Source organism: Sus scrofa, chromosome 7, assembly GCF_000003025.6.
Source record: "Sus scrofa isolate TJ Tabasco breed Duroc chromosome 7, Sscrofa11.1, whole genome shotgun sequence".
NCBI classification, from domain to species: domain Eukaryota; kingdom Metazoa; phylum Chordata; class Mammalia; order Artiodactyla; family Suidae; genus Sus; species Sus scrofa.
In genome coordinates this window covers 19,703,851-19,726,668 of record NC_010449.5, presented here as the reverse complement: position 1 = coordinate 19,726,668, position 22,818 = coordinate 19,703,851, and the positions used below count along the sequence as shown (strand labels likewise).

The window sequence follows — 22,818 nt, the reverse complement described above, 5'->3', positions numbered from 1 at the left end:
GCTGTGTGTTTCAGCTGTTGTTTTCTGTGGTTAAAGAAAATGTTGAAGTTCACGGAATTAAGAACCATGGGTGTGTAACTGCTTTTGTTCGAGAGGAGAGTTGCATATGGTTAGCGAGAGAGAGATCGAGAGAAGCAGTCATCCACCTACCCAGAAACCCCAATATTTCTCCTCCCTCTCGCCCTTTCTTCCTCTCTTTCTTTCTCTCTTACACACACACACACACACACACACACACGCCCACACACACTGCCTCAAGTTTGCTTTCCAAACGACACCTACAGCATCATCATGCTATTTAGAAATGGTTACTATAAGGTAGACTTTATTTTTTCTTAGGGGAATGATTAATTTGATTACCATGCTATTGAAAAACCAGTCGTTGGAATTAGAGAGCGCCTTACCCATTGTTTCAAACTTGTCAAAATAAAGGGCTTTCATCTGTTTTGTCCCTGTGCCTTCTTGACAGCCAGTCTGGTGTATGTTAGTAGAAATAGCTGGATGGATAATAATAGTAATGATAACTATAACAATTATGATGGTGATAATAATAATAATGGGAAAAAAAAAATATATGGGAGGCCCTTGGCCAGCTTTCCAGGACAGAACAGGATCCGTGTGTGGGAGGTGGTTAGCCAGGAGTTTAGCAGCCAAAATTTCTCCTTGGCACCAGTTAAAATTGCAGTTGCTTCTTTCCTTAGAACCACAAGCCCTCACTGCCTTTGTTTTCTGCGCTGCTCAGTAATCTGTTGTCAAGTGCAATGATTAGAATAATAAAACACCACACGTTCACAGTCACGTGTGCAAAGCATTTCTCAGGCTTCTATATTCCCTGGACACTTATATGCCTTTTAAGAGCTCGCTTCTAGAAAGACCACAGGAAACTACAAAGCTTTTTCCAGACCTTTGAATGTTCTGGTACAGTGCAGCCTAGCATAAGAATACTCCTCCTGTCCTGGATTACTGTGTTTTAGGAAAGTTGTTTCAAACCCCCCAAAGGAGAGGAACTCTCCCAGATGGAGATGAACTGGCCAAAGGAAGTCCACTCAGCCATTAGCTGCTTGTCACCCTAAAGAAATCAACAGATCCTTTGGAAAAAAATGCCACACACTTTTTTAAATATATTTTTTATTACTCAAATGAATTTATCACCTCTGTAGTTGTATAATGATCATAACAATCTGATTTCACAGGATTTCCATCCCACAGCCCAAGCACATCCCCCCACCCCCCAAACTGTCTCCTCCGGAGACCATAAGTTTTTCAATGTCTGTGAGTCAGCATCTGTTCTGCAAAGAAGCTCAGTCTGTCCTTTTTTCAGATCCTACATGTCAGTGAAAGCATTTGATGTTGGTGTCTCATTGTATGGCTGACTTCACTTAGCATGATAGCCACACACTTTTGAACCAAAGCTTTCTCCTTTCCCAAGCCAAGTAAGTGAGCATTTTTTCCCTTTCAAAGGGAACTTCAGCTCTGAGAGAAGAAGAAAATTGCAAAATGTGCATAAAAAAAAGAATTGTAGGTAGAATAGCTGCCCATTTTGTCTTTGTGTGTAAATGACTTATGAAGCCAAGGTAGATTTTTTTTAAATAGGTAATCAATTATGCAATCTGTTGCACTGTGACATGTTTTGATGTTGTTTACTGAATCACATTTGCCCTTTACAAAATTAAAAGAAAGAAGGAAGGAAGGAAGAAGAGATTAAATTAAGATTATGTACAGAACCAGTAAATCCTGAAAGTTCAGACTGGTTAAGTCTGACTTCTATGGAAAAAATGTTGAGAAATAGAACATAAAAATGTATGTGCCTTGGCTAGAAAGAATTGGACCTTTTTGTTTGATTATGCCTCACTTGACAGCATATAAATAGAATAATTGTTATTTAGCTATGTTAGTCCTTTCTCAAAAATATCCATATCTGGGGTTCTCAAGTGGACCCAACCAATGAGATTGGAGGAGGAGCAGAAAGAGGTTGCCCTAGTTTCCTGGACTGAAAAAATTTGGTCACTCTTTGTTGTGCAGTTTGCCAAGATTGCTTGTATCCACTTCCCTCCCTGGAATCCCAGATAAATGCTTTGGTTGGAAGTCATTTTCCCTGCTCTATTCGTCACAAGGTCTGGAGCAGGCACAGACCTCCCCACAATAATTCATGCCTGAGTGACCTATGCCTTGGATTACTGCAAAACATTCCCTTCCCATAGATGTCTAGGAAGCTTTCTTTGGCTGGTGCCAAAGAGATGGTGTCATTTCAGGGGCACAAACTAAAATAGCACATTGCACTAAAGCTATGCAGGCTGTCTTAGCCACCGGTCCACCCCCCCTGATTTATGGCTCCCCGTGACCACAGAGTGACCTCTTTAGATCAGGCCAAAGCCAAAGGGGACCCAATATTACAAGTAAAGTATTTTAAATGCTGATTCAATATCTCTATGAGCAGCCAGTAAAGTCTTTTTAGGAATAGTATGAGACAAGCCTTGAGTATATCTTCTATAGGATTTGAGTTGAAAACTGCAAGTATATACATATCCATTGTATATGTGGTAGGGGGAGAAAGTTTTTTAAAAATGTGTAGTTATAGCCAAAGCAGTGAAATAAATTGGGACTATTGCCCTTCCTCTTTGATGGAAATTACTTTACTTACTGAAGTCAACATATTTATTAAAGTGGATGTGATATATCCAATTACCTATACCTCACATGTTGTGTGTGTGTGTGTGTGTGTGTGCTTAGCAAGTGTCAGCTTATTCAACGTCTCCTTTCTTTTTGGATGGCTAAGTTTTGTCTATTGCTGGTTTACCAAACAGCCATGATGTTTAATGAAAATATTTGCAATTGAGTTGGTTTCAGAAGAGATTTTTAAAAAGGAAAGGGTATTAGTTGAGTCAAATTGAAGTACTAGAAGCACAGAGAAGAGCTGGAGAGGAAGAAAAAAAAAAAAAAAAAAACCATGACTGATCCTTAGAAGTGAAAATAGAAAAAAGAAAATGAAAGTACAATGTAGGGGCTGGTGGGACACTGAGCATTCAATGCCCCACCAGCCTGAATGTTCAGTATGTTCCAGGCTGTGTTGGGGGCTGGTTTCTGGGGAGCTTGAAATGTGGATGTGCCTGGCTGACTAGGAAGGTGATGATTCCATAGAATGTACACTCCAGCAGGAGGGAGGGACTTTTCCAGAATCTGAGGTGTTCCATCATTGTTGATAGATAAACTGGGTCTCCTGAGCTGAAAAACCATTTCACTTTGTGCTGTGTGGACAGAAGGTATCTCATCTCTCATCAAGAATTTCCCTTCAAGGAAAAAAAAAAAGAATGATTTACCTGATCATTCTGAGATATTTTTAAGAGAAAGATTTTGGCATATCCTGGGATTGTAATCAGAAGGCAGGTATAATGGCCAATTTCACTCCAGAAAGCAAATTAGTGATGATTTCTTTTATCATCGTTCTTTACGTGTGGACTTTCCATATCGTATGCTTTTTCGTGCTTCAATTTGCTTAACAGATGTTTCAGGCTGAAGACATTTAAAGCTACATGATGGATACAAAGACATTTAAAGCTACATGATGGATACAAAGGCAAAATTTTAGGTGTTAAAATGTGAAAGTGAATAGAATGTGAACTTTTGGCAGGGTGAGGTGTCTTTTTCCAGCTGAGGGAGAGAGAAAAACTTGTGTTAAGCTTTATAAAGATTGCCATTAGTAGACAACCTAGTAAACAGAGAAAAAAAATCTTAAGGGTATGTCATCTTCTACTATATTAGCAAGTTTAACCCTAGGAAATAATTATTTCTAAATCGAATAAAGAGAAGAAAGGAGAAGTCGCTGCCTTCTGGAAAGTGACAAGGTTACGGTACCATCTTTTCACTGCAAATCTTTCCTTCCTACTCTTTAGATTATTGGGAGTTAAAAGTTTAAACATTTATACCATGCAATGCAAACAGCAACAGGGGAACACCTGTTGGTCCCTTGTCCCTCTCGATGTCATTCTAAACTATGCATTTAGTGTAAGAAGTAAAGAGCTGAGAAATAGGAAGAAAATGACTTTCAGATCACAAATTGAGTCAGCAGGCTGAGCAGTTGAAGACAATTTTTTTCTATATGTAAATTGGCATTCAGGAAACTCTGAGAGGGAGTAAATATGAAAATATGTTCTGTGGCGGGATTTTTCTTCCTATTTATAACAGCACAATGAACTGATAGAATGGCTTTGGAAGAAAAGTGTGTCGAATATGCAGAAATGATTTGTAGAAGGCACCTTTAACCACTTTCCGATAAATCATATGACTGAAATATTAGGAAAAACAAACTTTTCCCTCCACATCCGCTTTATATGCTGAGGGTTACCAAGGATATCGTTGAGGCGAAGCATGTCTCAGCCCCTCTTAATCTCCATTGGCATCTCTAAAGACTAACAAAGTAAAACTTAAAGTCTTAATATAGAATTCCCATCATGGCCGCAGCGGAAACGAATCCGACTAGAAATCATGAGGTTATGGGTTTGATCCCTGGCCTCGCTCGGTGGGTTAAGGATCTGGCTTTGCCGTGAGCTGTGGTCTAGGTCACAGACAGGGGTCGGATCTGGCATTGCTGTAGCTGTGGTGTAGGCCAGCAACTATAGCTCTGATTTGACCCCTAGCCTGGGAACTTCCATATGCCATGGGTACGGCCCTAAAAAGAACCTCCCCCCCAAAAAAAATTGTATGCTTGCTCTGCAAACACCTTCCAGTGGACAGAGAGACTCCTTTCCTGGCCCATTGCTGAACTAAGTACTTTACATACAAAAATTCTAGAGCCACCCATGTTGGTAAGTCTTGATTTTTTTTTTTTTTTAAACTATACAGACTGAGAATAAGGTAGCAAACTGAGAATAAAGTAGCAGAGAGATTTGGACTCAAAAGACCTAATTCAACTTACTAGTAGTTTGGTGGTGGTGATAGTGATGGTGATGAGATGGTGGTCGTGACGGGGGAGAGGATGAAGGTAATTGTGGCGGTAGTGGTCACCCCGCCCCAAAATTGCTAGAAGTTAAAGCAGATCATGTATCAGATGATGGAAAACCATTAAGGGCTTATTATATAGACGTCACCTATTTTTTAATTGTGACTTTCTCTGCTGTCCCAGCCTCCCAAGTCCATACAGTGCCCTTCTTCTGCTCTTGGCCTGTGAGTAACAAAGACACAAGCTGATGAGAGCCGTTGAGACTTCTCACTCCAAATGCTCTCCTGGGAATATACGAGTGCATCTGGCTCATGAATTAACAAGCCTGCCTGCTATGTGATCTCCACCATGTGACCAAGGCAGGACTCAGAATAACCCCTTCACTTGGCATCAAATAAGTTCGTGATTTCCTACCCCACCCCACCCCACCCTGCTCCAACCTTTTTTTGCTTTAATCCATCTGGTCTCCCTCAGAAAATTCTTTGAGAATTAAAGAGTGACATAAGCTATGGCAATTTTCTTGTTGGAGAGAGTTTCCCTGCATTGGTCAGGAATGCTGGAGGTGAAGAATCATATCTTTAACAGTATCTTTAACAATACACAGGCCCTTTCTCCTGGGTAAATATTTACTTGCAGTAAACGCACCACAGTTACCTCCCATCCCCACTTTACAGAGAACTTTTTAAAAAGGAATCTGAGAAAGGTTGGGCTTTCTGTGTGTGTTAAACCATTTCTAATGTAAACGTAACTCACTGAAATTTTAAAAATATGTATATATAGGTTAACAGCATTACCAATCACCAAATCTTTTTTTTTTTTGCTTTGCTTGCTTTTTTTTGGGGGGGTGCACTTATGGCATATGGAAGTTCCCAGGCTAGAGGTCAAATTGGAGCCACAGCTGCTGGCCTGCACCACAGCCACAGCAACTAGGGATCCAAGCTGCATCTGAGACCTACACCACAGCTCACAGCAACGCCAGATCCTTAACCCACTAAGCGAGACCAGGGATGAACCCACATCCTCATGGATCCTAGTTGAGTTCGTTAACCACTGAGCCACGAAGGCAACTCCCAGTCACCAGATTTTTATTGAGCACTGCTCAATACAGATTAGGATGAGGGCATGTTGTGGTGGGTTAGGTGGGAAAGGTATCTGCCCAAGCTGGGTAGACTAGGAAGGGATCAACCCAGGTCCTCCCCACTTCTGGAAAGACAGCTGCTGGTGGGTCAGAAGAATCATCTTCTGTATGAGAAAAGACAATACATCTTATCATTTACAGCATGAGCTAGAGTGCAAAGGACAGAAAGGGTGTCTTCCTAGCATCAATGATACACCTGAAAGACAGATGTATATCCCTTTATAACCTACCAGACTATGCTGAGTCGTTGGCTCACTACCCTCCTCTTGGCCTGGGCAGGAGTTGGCAATCCACAGCCTGCAGGCCAAACCCAGCCCGCTGCCTGTTTTTGTACAGCCTGCAAGATAAGAATGGTTGTTATAGATGAACATTGGAAATTGATTTGACAATAGGGAGCACTCACTTCGAATTCCAGTTAAGCAAGGTCTTATCCCGAAGAAAAAGAATCCCTTTCTCCTTAGTAGATGGGTGTTAGCAAAAAAAAAAAAAAAAAAAAAAAAAGTGCTCAATTATTATATTTTGAATTTTGTCCATAAAAAATGTGAAATTTTTTTCTTGTTATATGTAAATAAATACGTAATTTCCTCAATTTTACCCCTTTACCCCAAAGCCTAAAATATTTACTAGCTGACTCATACAGAAAAAGCCTGATGACCCCTGGTTTAGGTCATCAAGTTCCAAAACATTTTGCCTCTTAAGGTCATTGAGATTTTCTTAACCATCTCTCTCACTAGCTCTTCCCTTTTTCATCTCTGCTGGGAGGGTCCTATCATTTTTAAATCCCCACTTAAGAGGGGGGTTTTGTTTTCTCTTGTTTTTATTTGAATATATTAAGTGCATACATGTCCCCATGTTACATTGCTCTGTAATACCAACTGGATGATGAAAAATTAACAGTCCAAGGCAAAACCAAAGACAGAATATTCTGGATGGGGAAGGGCCGAGAGGCAGCATCATGCAAGGGGAGAGACAGGAGGACTAAGGCTCTGTTCTCCCAGCCTATCCTCGAATTAGGTGACAGAAGGTAGCACATAGGAGGCTCTTTCCTGCTTACACCTCTGCATCACTTCAAGGCATCACTTCTTCGCCCCTGAGACCTAAAGCCCTTGGACCTTCTTATACAAGGTGATTGATGCACGAGAGTGACTCAAGGCCATCTTCATGGCTTTTCTGCACACACGCCACTCCAAGTCTCCCAGTTACCTGGGAGGGATGGTTCCAGGCCTCACAGGGCATTGCCCAAGGAAACCACAAATTGGAAATATATCGCCTTTACGTTAGGCGATTATATGAGATTAGCAGAGCTTTGATCATCCCTGAAACAGTGCTGGCTCTTGCCCACTGCCCTCCATCTGTAAGGCAGACCAGTGGGTGTCCACTCAGTCTGCATGTTAATTTGAGGACAAGAAAGCCTTTTCAAAACAGGCACGAAGGGGAGAACGAAAAGCATGGCCACCCGCACCCATGCATAGTCAGTGCGGCCACTCAGCTTCTGGTTGCTAAGCATTGGAAGGAGCTGGAATGCTTAGCATTGTTAGGCATCTCTGAGCAGTTCTAACTTGCTGGAGGGGAAAAATATCTTACTATTAAGGAGTTCATGAGCCACTGTGCACTGTCAGTGAGACAATAAAGTGGTAGAGCCACTGTGGAAAACGGTAGACAGGTTCTCAAAAAATCAAAGGTAGAATTAACATATGACCTAGCAATTCTACTTCTGGACATATCCCCAAAAGAACTGAAAGCAAGGTCTTGAAGAGATATTTGTACATCCATGTTCTTAGCAGCATTCTTCACAATAGTCAAAATGTAGAAACAACACATGCGTCCATCAGTGGATGAATAGGTAAAAAAGTATGCTGTATGCATGCAATAGAATATTATTCAGCCTTAAAAAGAAGGAAATTCTGGAGTTCCCGCCATGGCTCAGCAGTAACAAGGCCAACTAGTATCCACAGGATGTGAGTTGAGCCCTGGCCTCACTCAGTGTGGTTAAAGGATCTAGCATTGCTGTGGCTGTGGTGTAGACTGGCAGCTGCAGCTCCTATTCTACCCTAGCCTGGGAGTTTTCATTTGCCATGGGTGTGGTCCTAAAAAGACAAAAAAAAAAAAAAGGAAGGAAATTCTGGTGCATGCTATAACATGAAGAAACATTGAAAAGACATTAAGCTAGGTGAAGTAAGGCAGTCACAAAAAGATAAATCACTGGGAGTTCCCTTTGTGGCTCAGCAGGTTACAAACCCAACTAGTATCCATGAGGATGTAGGTTCCATCCCTGGCCTTGCTCGGTGGGTTAAGGATCCAGCATTGCTATGAGCCATGTGTAGGATGCAGATGCAGCTCATCCCCAGTTGCTGTGGCTGTGGTGAAGGCTGGCAGCTGCAGCTAAGACTTGCCCCCAGCCTGGGAGTTTCCATATGCCGTGAGTGTGGCCCTACAAAACAAAATCAAAAATAAAAATAAAAATAAAGGCAAATCACTGTATGATTCAACCTATATGTGGTATCTAGAGTAGTCCGCTTCATAGAGACAGAAAATGGCATGGTGATTGCCATGGCTTGGGCAGAGGGGGGAAATGCCGTTTAATGGGTTATAGCTTCCATTTTACAAGATGAGATGAGTTCTGGAGATTGGTCCCACAACAGTGTGAATGCGCTCAACAGTATTAAATGCATACCTAACAAAGATTAAGATGGTAAATCTTACATGTGTTATACACACACACACACATATAAATACATATATATGAAAAAAAAAAAGTTAGGAGTGGGCATACCCCAAAACAGGAAAGAAGCAGTCAGTTCCCCAAATCCTGCAAAACGGTTGCTTTTTCTTGAGCCATGTACATTTAGCAGCAGGAAACTGAGTGCCCGTGTGATATAAAAATGGTTCCAGGGAGCTGATTCTGACCAAGGTATATCTGACACAATCTTAGAAAGACTGTTTTTTTAATCATAACAGGACCTATAAGAGTTAGTCTGGGAATTCTTTCTACCAATGAGTGCCTAGTTGGGAATCAGTTTTAGAATCTCTGCATAAATATTTTGAGATTAGCACTTACGGAGGCTCCTCTAGAAAAGAGTGGCATAATTAGCAGATACAACCCCCTCTGGAACTTATGAACTAAATAGGGATAGAAGATGTATTTTTTCATTCATTGAAAGACTATCTGTTAAGGGAGTTCCTGTTGTGGCTCAGTGGAAACGAATCTGACTAGTATCCATGAGGATGCGGGTTCGATCCCTGGCCTCGATCAGTGGCTCAGGGATCCCACATTGCTGTGGCTGTGGCATAGGCCGGCATCTGTAGCTCCTATTCAACCCCTAGCATGGGAACTTCCATTTGCCTTGGGTGCAGCCCTAAAAAGCAAAATAAATAAATAGATAGATATTAAATAAATAAATACATACGTACATACAGACTCTCTGTTGAATGTCTGCCATGTGCTAGATTCAATTCTACTCAGCTCTTGGGATTGGCAAGAAATGTAACAAAGCCCTAACCCCTTTAACGTTATCCTGTAGTGGAGGGAGCCAGGCTGTAGAAAAACAAGTAAGAATATGATGTGTCAGATGGAAAGAAGTTCACGGAGAAAAAGTAAGTGCGGGGTGAGAAGAATAGAGCATGGTGGTCAGAGAAGGTTTTACTGACAAAAGCTCAGGCTTGAAAGGGCTGCAGGGCTGGCCCGATGTCGGGAGAATGTTCTGGGAAGAATCAGGAGGCTAGTGTGGCTACAGCAAGGCCAAGAGCATTAGAAGATTCCATCCCCAAGGTCTCTGGAGTGGGTAGGAGTGTCCAGCTCTTGTAAAACCTTACCGGCTCTTGTAAGGATTTTGGTTTTTGCTCTGTGGGCAATGGGGAGCCACTGATGAATGTTGAGCGAAGTGAAAAATGTGATTGGTTTTTCAAAAGGATCATTCGGGCTACTGTCTTGAAAATAAAAGGCAAAGGCAGGGAGGCCAGTTAGGAGACGAGGGCAAAGAACTAGGAGGGAGTTGATGGGGAACTTACCAGGCCTGATGATGATTGGATTCTGGAGGTAAATAGACAAAGTCACCAAGGATGACTCCAAGGCTTTGGCCCAAGCGCCTAGAAGGATGCTGCTGATCTTTACTGAGATGAGGAAGGCCACTGGCAACGTAGGCTTGGGTTACAGGAGCATTGCCATGATGGGGAAGCATGAGTCCACTTGGGACAGTGTAGATGTAAATGGCAGACGACTTTGTGAAGTCCCACTCCCGGAACCAGGATCGTGGGCACTAGGAAACAGCTGTTGAGATGTTGAGGATAAAATAGCATATTTATAAGGGAGAGTTAGTCATAGATGTATCTCTGGCTTATGGTATTTGGGCTATATAACCTATATGGGCTGTTCCCTAAAACAAGGAGCTGGAGAATGCAGTACAAACTCTGCACAAACACTTAAGGGGAATTAAAAGAAAGATCAGAGGGGAAGGAGTGGATCATCTGGGCAGGCTTTTTGAAGGTGACTATTTGAAAGAGCTCATTTAACATCCTTGGCAGCACTATCTCACTATACAGAATAATTGTGGAACTGCATCCACGAATTCTCCATCTGCTTATGGCCTCATGCATTTGGCGCTTCGCTTCCCAAGTTAAAATGCTTGCATTTCTTGCCCTTTTTCTCTAAGGCTGTCCATCCATAGCATCTCAGCTGAAAGAAACCTCTTTGGAGGTTTTTGCTCTTCTTCTCCTAATAGAAGGCAAGGGGTCAATTTCACTGCTAAACCCTCTCCCTTTTTTTTTTCCCCCCAAGGAGGTTTATCAGCCTCCCCAGTCACACAGCCATTTAGCTAGCAGAGTTCCCTTCGTGGCTCAGTGGTTAAAGAACCCGACTGGGATCCATGGTGATGTGGGTTCGATCCCTGGCTCACTCAGTGGGTTAGGGATCCAACATTGCCATGAGCTGTAGTGTAGGTCACAGATGCGTTTGGACCCTGCATTGCTGTGGCTGTGGTGTAGGCTGGCAGCTGCAGCTCTAATTTGAACCCTAGCCTGGGAATTTCCATATGCCACAGGTGCAGCCCTTATAAGCAAAACAAAAACAAAAACAAAAACAAAACAAAACAAAAACCAGTGAAGTGCTAGCAATCTGCAATCGCTTGTATTTTAACTCAAATCCCACAAGCTCTGCCCGCAATCACTTCTGTTTATTCTAATCCTAGGGAAAATTGTTCTTACTCCTGTAAGACAGTCTTTCCTGTCCTTGAAAACCATTAAAAGAAGATATTAACACACACATGTAATTCTCTAGACCCTGCAATAGCTGGTCAAATATTTGTATTTCATGAGGCACTTGAGTCCAATAGTTATCTATGCCTACAAGAGGGCAAGTGTATTCTGAGTCCTGAAGAGGCCAGAGTGTCTGTGCCTTCGGATCTGAAATGCAGGGGCACACGCCCCACAGCTGTTGAACTTGAATTCCTCTTTGAATGTGGCACCCAGGGCTGAGAGGCACTTCTCAGACAGGCCTGTGTGCATTCATTCTTTCAAAACCTGCCCAATGCTTCCATCCTATTCTGACTTGGCCGCTGTCTTGGGTGCAGAGAGCAAACGAGAGCAGGTGTTCAGATTTATCTTCCTCAAGTAGCCCCTTGAGGCTAGTTGGTGGCGGGAGGCGGGGGGTCAGTGAAGGAAATAAAGCCTTCTACCCCCCAACTCTCGGGCCTGCCAACAGACAGCTGTTCCAGCCTCTTCCTGCAGCCGCTAGTGAAAACAGGACTGTGCTTCAATGAAAGATATTTACTAAGCGATTGCTTGGAGCAGCCCCTTCCTTTGGAGACTTGCTTAAACCAAAGCCCTTGGATTCATTGCCATTGCTGTACAGTTTTCACCTCCAGCAGCCTTGCGCGAATGACCTATTTTGAATGTGACAGCCGATTACACTTGGGCGGCGTGAATAATTTAATAGGTGTGAGAGCTGTGTCAGCGTTGTGATATTACAGCAGCCTTGCCTGCCTGGCTAATTACGAAGGGTGACAGCGCCTAGTCCCATTGTCATGGCTCCAATCCGAAGCTGCCAGGGGCATGGATTGTGTGTGAACAGAGAAGGCAAGAGGGGACGTGGGGCCAGGCCTGGTTCCCGCTACCAAAGAAGGCTTTGTGAGTTGAGCAAGGCGTGCTGCGGGAATCAGATTTCCACTTTCACCTCTGCAGAGTGAACCTGCCTGGCCCGCGGGGATGGAGCTTGTATCCTGTATCCCGATTCTGCAGAACATGCGTGTTAGGAGGAGGAGGCACAGGCTGTGAAAGGGCGATTTAGGAAGCCAAGAGGCACGAGGCTCTGAAGCAGGCAGGGGGAGCTTATGTTTCCAGGCCTGGCGGAGGTCTTTTAAACTTGCAGCTGGACACACAGCCCAGGAGCAGGGTCAGAAAGCGGCTGCAGAGAAGAGTGAACAGCCAGGAGGAAACTCAGTCATGGCTTCAGAATCTTCCCCTTGTGTTCTAAGCTGCCTTGATACTCCCTCCAGCTTTGCTTGAATGGTAGTGACAGTTGTTTAACCTCACAGATCTGTTTCCCAATGCGAATTGGACTCCAGAATAATGTCCATGAGGATGGTGAAGACGAACAACTAGCAATAAAGCTTTGAGTGAAATGGCTTCTGGGCCCGTAATTCCTCCTAAAATCACCCCCTAAAAGTTAAGGGTCTTAGGTTCATGAGTTAGGGAGGGACCCACCTTTGGAGAGATTTGTGTGTGGTTGGGGGACAGTGAGGAGAAAAGAGATTGAACAGGATTATGTACAACAGAGTTCACCTAAAGTTGAGAGAGAAATGAAAATAATTAAAGGAGTTCCTTACGGAAGAAATTTTTTTAAAAAATATGAATGACAATAAAACCAGATTAAAGGAATTTTTTGTCAATAATCCATAGGCTGTTGTTGTCAATCAGGGCAGTGTCAGGGAACGGATGGCCCAGGGACCCAATATAAATAAGTCACCTTGGAGAACCTTACAGACAAATGTCTTCTTTTATGTTACCCCTGATAATGAGAGAAACAGGAAGGGATTCATTATGAAGTGAAAATCAGTTTAGAGCCTTGAAAAGAACCTACCTATCAAGTACCTAGCAGTGTGTTTGCACATGCATATTGATAGTTCCCAGTCACCGCTACATTAATTTTGCATTGCTTTTTTTTTTTGCCTTTTCTTGGGCCGCTCCCGAGGCATATGGAGGTTCCCAGGCTAGGGGTCTAATTAGAGCTGTAGCCACTGGCCTACACCAGAGCCGCAGCAACATGGGATCCGAGCCACGTTTGCAACCTACACCACAGCTCATGGCACCGCCGGATCCTTAACCCACTGAGCAAGGCCAGGGATCGAACCACACAACCTCACGGTTCCTAGTAGGATTTGTTAACCACTGAGCCACGACGGGAACTCAAATTTTGCATTATTTTATACTTCTTTTAGTTTATCTGTGCGACAGGATTTGTTGAATTAAATTTATACTATTTGCCTTCAGGCTTACAAGGTTAGGAATTCATAAAGGTAATGTTCTACCAAAATGTTTTTCAGTCTAGAGCAGAGTTCTCAAAATATAGTCTGAGGAGCCCTCAGGTTTCCCAAGACTCTTTCAGGGGGTCTGCAAGCTCCTCAACGAGTTTTTAAAATATTTTTTTTAGCCAAACCAGTGGCATATGGAAGTTCCCGGGCCAGAGATTGAATCCAAGCTGTGGCTGCGACCTATGGCACAGCTGCAACAATGCCAGCTCCTTAACCCCCTGAACCACAGTGGGAATGCCTAAAAATATATATATATATATTTTTTTTTTTTTTGTCTTTTTGTCTTTTTTAGGGCCACGCCTGCGGCATATGGAGGTTCCAGGCTAGGGGTTGAATCAGAGCTATTGCTGCCCGCCTACTCCAGAGCCACAGTAACACCAGATCCAAGCCTCATCTGTGATCTACACCACAGCTCATGACAACGCCAGAGCCTTAACCCACTGAGCGAGGCCAGGGATCGAACCCGCAACCTCATGGTTCCTAGTCGGATTCATTTCCGCTGCGCCATGACGGGAACTCCTAAAAATATTTCTTTTTGATGGAGTTCCTTGGTGGTTCAGCAGGTTAAGGATCTGCTGTGACTCTGATTACTGCTGTGCTGCAGGTTTGATTCCTGGTCCAGGAAATAACGCATGCTGTGGGCTCGGCCAAAATGCATATATATATTTGTGTGTGTGTGTGTGTGTATTTGTATACACATATTTATGTATGTATATATGTATATATATGTCATCTTATGTATGTCTATTTTTTTAATTGAAGTATAGTTGATATATGATATCATATGTTACAGGTGTACAATATGGTGGTTCACAGTTTTAAAGGCTATATTCCATTTATAGTTATTAGAAAATATTTATTAAATTCCCCATATTGTATCCTTCTAGCTTATTTTATACCTAATAGTTTGTACCTCTTAATTCTCTCCTCCTATATTTCCCCTCCCCCTTCCTTTTCCCTACTCTTAACTACTAGTTTGTTCTCTATATCTGTGAGTTGGCTTCTTTTTTGTTATATTCACTAGTTTGGTGTATAAGTGATTCATACAATATTTGTCTTTTCTCTGTCTGCCTTATTTCATTTACCATAATGTCCTCCAAGTATACATATGTGTGTATATATATATATATATATATATATATATATATATGTTATGTAAAATATAAAATAGTCTAGATTCTGTTATTGTGTTAGGTCTTGAGACTAAAAAGTTGGGATGTGATTTTTATAAATTGTATTATTGCAGAAGATGACCTCTCTACCTGTAATATAACAATAATGTACAAGAAATCCAATCTTGAGTTGCTAGACAGAAGGGGATTGTTTGCTACATGTAGGGCATATTTTATTTCCCATCAGCTTTGAGCATTTTGCTGATGACCTCCCCACCCAACTTCCAGGTCACTTGGTGCAGAAGCTAGAAGTGGGGACGGAGGTGGAGTTTAGGATTGGGATAATTTGCCTGAATGCATAGGCCTGATTTCAGCTCCCTGGAGGTGTTCATTCCTGGGACATACTAAAATGCTAAGGATGTTGGCCCAAGTAGTTTCCCATTGTGTAAGCAGATATGTGTGACAATGGTAAGAAAACAACAGCCTGAGATGTCTGCTCCCTTGAGGATCTTATCATCAGTACCAGACACAGGCAATGGAAAATGGGGTTTTGCTCTCAGCGGTTCAGAAAGCAGCAAGCAGTACCCAGCTGTCATTTGTCAGGTTGAAACGTGTTTCTGTAGGCACAGCTCTGATGTCAATAAATGCAGCTCGTTATGCACTTTTTCTGGGGTAAAAGGTGACCAGAGACAGCAAGGCACTGTATGCTCTCATTCCTCACAGAGTCAATATTTATCGATGATCCTCTATACTCATTAATATAGAGGCTACAATACTGTAAGTGGTAACAAACATAGTCCCTGACATCAAGAAGTTTACAATGACATAGGAAGGTATGTGATAGGGTCTTATTCAGGCAACATAAGGGACTTACTGGAGGAGACAGGTAGAGTGTAGCGGGCCGAAGAAGCCCTTGCAAAGGAGGTTGTGTTTGAACAGGGCTTTATAGCCTAGGCAGGGTTTGTAGAGCCAAAGGTCAGAGGTAAAAGAAAAAGTGATGGGCAATTCTCAGCAGAAAATTTCCAGGCAGTGGAAATAGCCTGAGCCCAAAGGTAGAATCAGAAAGTATCAAATGTTGGAGCCAAAGGAAGCTTGGTGATCAAGTGGTCCAAACCCTTCATTTGACAAGTTTGGACACTGAGATCACAACAGTGGAGACTTGCCCTGAGTTTTCTGCTGGCAGAACCAAAAAGCAACCCATGTGTTTCAACTCAAAGTCCAAGACTTTTGGCAGGGCTTTGGCAGGGCTGTTTCCTGGACACTGAGCACAATAGGAAGATCATAGGGCTGGCACTGCACAGTGGTGGGGGTGCTGCTGAAAAGCTTCTGGAACCACACTGTAGTGCCAAGGGGGCTGGGCACCTGTTGGGACCTTATCCAGAGCCATGTTTTGCAAAGTGCATTCTGAGACAGTGGCAGCAGAATCGTCAGTGTGCTTATTCAAACAGCTGAATTAGAATGAAAATACGCATTTTGAAACTCTTTCCCAGAGTGATTCTTAATGCACTTCATAAATTGGAAAATTAAAATAAAGGAGAATAGGGAAAGAGTGGACATAGCATTAATAGATATGAGCGGGATGGAGGGTAAAGAGTTACAGTAGGAGAATGGAGTTCAAGAATCTTAGAAGGGGCAGCATTCCAAGCCATGATTTGGCTGTGCATTTGGGTGACCACATGCCTATAGAGGAAAGTCATAGACTGGAGAAGGAATTTCAAAATCAAGATGTAAGATCTGTTATCCACATGGATATTAAACATCATAGTTCTGATGAGAGATTAGATCTCAGTTGTATAGGGCTGCTTCTCTCCAGGAGTAGTCAGCTAGACCAAAGGTAAAAGCCAGAATGCTCCAACATCATAGGCAAAAAGAATATACAGAAATATACATGGAAAGAAGTCCCTAGATTTAACCCAGACTCCAGGACCTTCCAGTTAGAGCATCAACCTCACTTCATAATGGCAGTGAGTCTTCAGAGATGTTCTGAATTCTGGTTACGTATCTGATGCTCTGAATCGGGTAACTAAATTGTTTGCACTATGGATGCTCTTCTGCTTTCTTCTCATGAATTGTTTATTTACTAGGATTGATTGGTGGTGCAAAGAATAATCAGCCTGGCATTGCCAATTCTGTTCTGTAAATAAAAACTGGCTTTAAAAATGCCTATGAGAGGGAGTTCCTGACGTGGCTCAGTGGAAACGAATCTGACTGGCATCCCTGAGGACGCAGGTTCGATCCATGGCCTTGCTCAATGGGTTAAGGATCTGGCGTTGCTGTGGCTGTGGTGTAGGCCAGCAGCTACAGCTCCAATTTGACCCCTAGCCTGGGAACTTCCATATGCCATGGGTGCAGCCCTAAAAAGCCAAAGAATTAAAAAAAAAAAAAAAAAACCATGAGAGAAAAACAGAATAATATTCAGTTTTTAGAAGAAACCGTTTCAGTGCTGCTGAAGTTCAAACACCCTGTTTTATGGTACCAAAAATAATCACAGTTCCCATGGCACCCGTGGTACTTCCTATTTCATAACACCCACCTCAGTTATTTACTGCTGTCCTAACCTACAGGCTCCAGGAAATGGGATCCCTGACTTTCCTGTTTACCTCTGTGGCTCCTGCCCTTCGGAGAGTGCTTGCCACCTGAGTTGAAAGAATAGCTATCATTTGTATGAAGGGCTCCTTTAAATTAAAATTGATACATGGATGGGGTGGGAAGAAGAGAACTTGTGTTAAACTGTTACTCCTTTGGAAGGAATCATTTCTTCCCATTGGTGTAAAAGAGCAGCATGAAGTCACACACTAGCAAGGGTTTCTATAATACCCCCACCCCAATGCCTGACAAGCTCTGGGCTTCACATTTCTCTGGATGAGGTTACAAAGGCTCCGCCAACGTATCTCTGAATGCTTTGATCCATGAAGTTCTGGGGATAGAAGAATCTGACCAGGCCACTGTAGGGACCTAAAAGGAAGTAAATGACATTATCACCAAAGGAGTGGAGACAGGTAGAAATTACCCACCTAAGAATGAAGACTTTGGTGACCACAGCAGGAGCAAGATTTGAGAGGCAGTGTTCTGAAGAGCTGTGGAATAAAGCACCAGGAGACCTTAGTTCTGGTGCTGGATTCTTTATTTGGTTCCTTGGGAAAATCATTTGACTCCCTGAGATTTGGTCTAGACAGACTAATAAGGATTGTATCCTGGATGTGTTGACCTGTGCTACCTGGCCCCTCACTCATGCATGTACTTGATCCCTAAGAAGGATCTATCCTGGGACCTGTGGGGGCTACACTCACTCTGGGCAGGTCCGTGTGAGGACACTGTGAAAAGGCTACCATCTGCAAGCCAGAAAGAGAGCCTTCACCAGAAATGGAATCAGCCAGAACCTTGATCTTGGACTTCCAGCCTCTAGAACTGTGAGAAAATACATTTCTATTGTTTAAGCCCGCCAGTCTGTGATATTTTTTTATGGCAGCCCTAGCAGACTGAGTGGGGAAATGGAAAGGCTTCTCTCCATGGTGGGTGTTAGAACCTGTTCCTCCCCACAGATTTTTCCTAGGTAGCCTAGGAGAAAATGCTAATCTGTAGTAGCTTTTAACGTATTTCCCCCCAAACTTCTGTTACATATCTGTGATGCTTTCCAGGCCTCTTTCTCTAGAGTGCAGTATATGGAGAAAATTTGGAACCTTCCCTGTATTACACAAAGAGCTGTAATACAGGGCGGCAGGTGCCAAGCATCTTGAGAGATGCCAAGATCGAGGATGTAATGAAAGTTCTGAAGTGAGAGGGCGGTGAAAGGGACAAGAGATGTGGGGAAAACAAATACAGATTAGAGTACTAGAACTGGATCTTGATGAATAGCTGTGACTATTAGGAAATGGGTGAAGCTTGTACAGTTGGAGATAAGATGGGCTGGGCAGGGTGGGGGGCTTGACAAGGGAAATAAAAAGATCAAGTTAAGGAGTTCCTGTTGTGGCACAGTGGAAATGAATCTGACTAGGAATCGTGGGGTTGCGGGTTCGATCCCTGGCCCTGCTCGGTGGGTTGGGAATCCTGCGTTGCTGTGAGTTGTCGTGTGGGTCACAGACTCAGTTCGGATCTGGTGTTGCTGTGGCTGTGGTGTAGGCCGGCAGCTGTAGCTCCGATTGGACCCCTACCCTGGGATTCTCCATATGCCAGGGGTGTGGCCCTAAAAAAAAAAAAAATCAAATTAAGAGTAAAGGTGAGCTCCAGAATAGCAGAGTTATTCATCTTTCATTCTGTAAGTAGTTACTGAGCTCTTACTCTGTGCTTGGGATCCAATTTATATCACAGAAACAGTCTCTGCCCTTGGGATCTCACAGTCCAGTGAAAAAGAGACAAAGAACAACTAAAAAGGTAAATGAAATTATTACCATTTACAATGGGCACTATAAAATGCGCAGAGAATTAAAAAGGAATAATTGAGGGGAAGGGCGATGTAGGTGGTCAGGGAAGACCTGTCTGAGAAGTGGCTTGGCATATTTGAGGAATGGAAGTAAGGCCCTTGTGACCTTAGTCAGTGACCTGAGCTTAGAATAAGCGAGGCCGGAGGAATGAATGAGGCTGGGAGGACTAGAAGGGGTTGGCTCACCAAGATCTTGTAAGCACTGGCATGGCCTTTGGATTTTATTCTATAATAAATGGAGAATTAAGGCAGGGTTTTAAGCAGGAGAGTGACCACAACATAATTTTTATTTTTAAAGATTACTCTTTCTAGGGAGTTCCCATCGTGGCTCAGGGGAAACGAATCCAACTAGGAATGATGAGGTGGCAGGTTCGATCCCTGGCCTCTATCAGTGGGCTAAGGATCTGGCGTTGCTGTGAGCTGTGGTGTAGTTTGCAGATGCAGTTCGGATCCCATGTTGCTGCAGCTGTGGTGTAGGCTGGCGGCTACAGCTCCAATTTGACCCCTAGTCTGGGAACCTCCATTGCTGCAGGTGTGGCCCTAAAAAAAAGGAGAAAAAAAAAGATTACTCTTTCTATATTAGCTATCTGTTGCTACATAACAAATTGTCACAAACTCAGCTGTTTAAAACAATATATGCTTATTACTTCACAGTTTCTGTGAGTCAGGAGTCCAGGCAGGTCTTAGCTTCAGGTGTCTCACAAGGTTGCGATCAAGGGGTCATCCTGGGCTGGGGTCCCATCTGAAGGCTTGACTGAGGGAAGATCCACTTTCAACCTTATATGACTGATGATGAGATTCAGTGTCGGAGCTACTGTACAGAGGACCTCAGTTCCTTGTTGCATGAGCTTCTCCAACAGGGCAGTTTGCTTTGCCAAAGCCAATAAGGGACAGAGTCAGCTAGCAAGATAGAAGTCAAAATCTTGTATAATCTAATCCTGGAAGTGACATCTCAGCACATTTGCCATATTCCGTTGGTTAGAAGTCAGCAGGCTCACACTCATGGAGAAGTTATTATACAAGGGTGTAAATATTAGGAAGTGAGAATTGTTGAGGACCATCTTAAAAAGTTTGGTCTGCCACAGTGGAGAAAGGATTCTAGGGAAGGGCAAAGTGGAGGGAAGGAGATAAGCGATACAGGCAAGAGATGAAGGATCTTAAAGAAGGGCGATGATGGTAGAGCTGGAGAGGGGTAACCAAGAATGAGAAGTGTCTTGGAGACAAAAGCAGTAAGTTTTGTTGATGAATTGCATTTGAGAAGTAAAGGAAAAAGAGGCGTTACCAGTAGTGACTTCCAGACTTCTGGCCCCCTAGCAACTGGTAGGGTATTTATGCCATTTTTTTTTTTTTTTTTTTTTTTTTTTTTTTTTTACTAAAATGGTTAAGTATAATGGAGGGCCTATAGATTTGGTTTATGGGGAGGAGAACCATGAATTGGCCAGCAAGAAATTAACAGGAATTTTTAGATAGGTACTTGGATATCTGACCTTAGAGGAGAGTTCTGAGTTGGAAATGTAAATCTGGGCATCTTTAGCACATGAGCACACTGTGGGGCCTTAAATGCCTGAAATGTTTATGTACACACCATTCCCTAGAACTCCACTGAGTCCTCTGTAAAGTGTGCCAACCTACCTTTAGAACTGCCTCTTTCTCACTTGCCCTAATTCTAACTATCTTTTAAGAGGAGTATCCAGGTTCCAGCCTCTCCCTTCTGCTGGTTTTGCTTACTCTGGGGGGAGGTAGGGAGGAGTGTATAACTTGACTTAATCCTACTTGGCCTTGTGTCTATTTCACCATTGTCTTGATGTTCTTCAGCTCCCATATTTAATCTCCTTATTGCCATTTAGGTTGTAAACTCTGTGAGGGTTGGGGTAGGCAGAGTGTCCTTTTATCCCCTGTCCCTTTCTCAATTCTCCACAAATACTTATCTCAAAGAATGTTTCAATAGCAGTTTTATTTATGACCACTTTAGTAGCTACCAAGAGGCAAAGGGAGTCTGTGGGAGTCTTGCAGCTGTTCAGACCTTTGCGGCTATCAGATTTATTGACCCTGGAAAGAACAGGGGGAGTCATTGGCTAGGTAAAAGGAAGTGAGAAAGAAGGCAGGGTAAGGAAATACTCACAAAACCTGGACTCAGCTGTCATGTAGCAACAAGGATACAACAGGGATGACCCTAGATCCAGACTACAGAGACGAACAAGGATCTATGGCAGACAGGATCATGGGGCCACCATCACACATGTGTGCAGGTGTCAAAAACCAGGTTTTGCACATGCATCTGAAATGGATTCAATTGTCTCCCTATGGACAGGTCACATTAACTCCCTGGAATCTTGGTTTTCCCGTCCATGAAATGGGAGTAATAATAGCTATTGCAGACTTATATTCAGGAATAAATGATACAGTACTTGTAAAGTTTCTGCTCCGGTTCCTAGCATACAAGAAGATAGTCCTTGAACTGTAGTGTTCAGCATCATAAGGATTGGCTCAAATCAACCCAACTCACTAGGGACGCATGTATTGACTAGAATACCAATAGTGAACACACGAGGAATAACTTGCCGGGAAGGCTGGAATGTTCATGTCATATGGTCAACACATTTTCTGTTCTGAAGGAAAGTCTACGTGGGACTATTTGTAGGTTGGAATAAGGACAGAGGGAGGTGGGTGTCTGGAAAAATCTAGCTGACATGAAGTGTTCAGACTGTCAAGACCCTCGGTACTCAGGCTGCCCTTCATGGTCTAAGGCAGAGACATGGTGACCAGAGCTTGCTCTTGGGTGTCCTTTCAAGGCATCAAACACATTCTGCTCCTATTGTTGTATCCTTAGGTGGGTTTGACATGGTTGATTAAGCTATGGTTTTGGCAGCTCAGATTCCAGGCCTGAGGATGCAGTCTCCTTATCATAACTGGATAAGGACACGATGTCCTCAAATGTTCCCTTTTGGTCTAAATCTAAACTCACTGATTGCTACTAGCTCCCTCACGAGGTGACTGAATCCCAAGTTGGGGAAGGGGGATGCACCTTGCAGTACCATTCTATTCAATGCATTCTGCATACACAATTTATTCTGTTTGGTGGCTTTACAGACACGGAAACTGAGGCATAAGGGATTCCCTGTATAAGAACAGAAGCAGAGACTTTGTCTTTGGGACCTTGTGGACTGCCCGTCTTGGACATTTTCCACTCTAAAGACTCTTTCTCTGAAATGTCTTTGTCAGAGCCACACTTTCCTAAAGGAAAGCTTTACATCTAGTTCAAATCCACCGAAACAAAATAAAAAACAACTCTGTTTCTCCCCATTGTTATGAGATCTCTCTAGTCAAACAAGCCCTAGCAGAGAGCCCAGATAAACCAGATGGCCAGAGACTTTCCAACTCAACTCTTGCCGTGAGCAACCAACTTCACCCCACCAGCACAGACACACACACACACACACCCATCCGACGTCGCCCCAGCTCATTGTTTCAATGCACTGCCTCTTCGAAATCCCACGAGGTTCGATGAAAGGGCCTTTCCTGGCCTTGGCTGGTTTCCCCTGCCCTCTCCCTCCAATGCACTCTGTCCTCTGCACGAATTCCAAGGATAACTCCAAAGGGGCGACACCAGCTAGTGCCAAGGAGCTCAGCGTGCCCGCGATCGGTTGGAGGCAGCCAGCAAAGCGCAGCCTCGCGTAGTTGCGCTGAAG

The 22,818-nt window shown here is 43.3% G+C and overlaps 1 protein-coding gene across 7 annotated transcripts in view; it reads left to right on the top strand.

Annotated features, from left to right (window-relative positions):
- Positions 1-22,818, top strand: part of RIPOR2 (RHO family interacting cell polarization regulator 2) — a 232,988-nt gene that overhangs the window by 115,677 nt on the left and 94,493 nt on the right. The window lies entirely within an intron of this gene.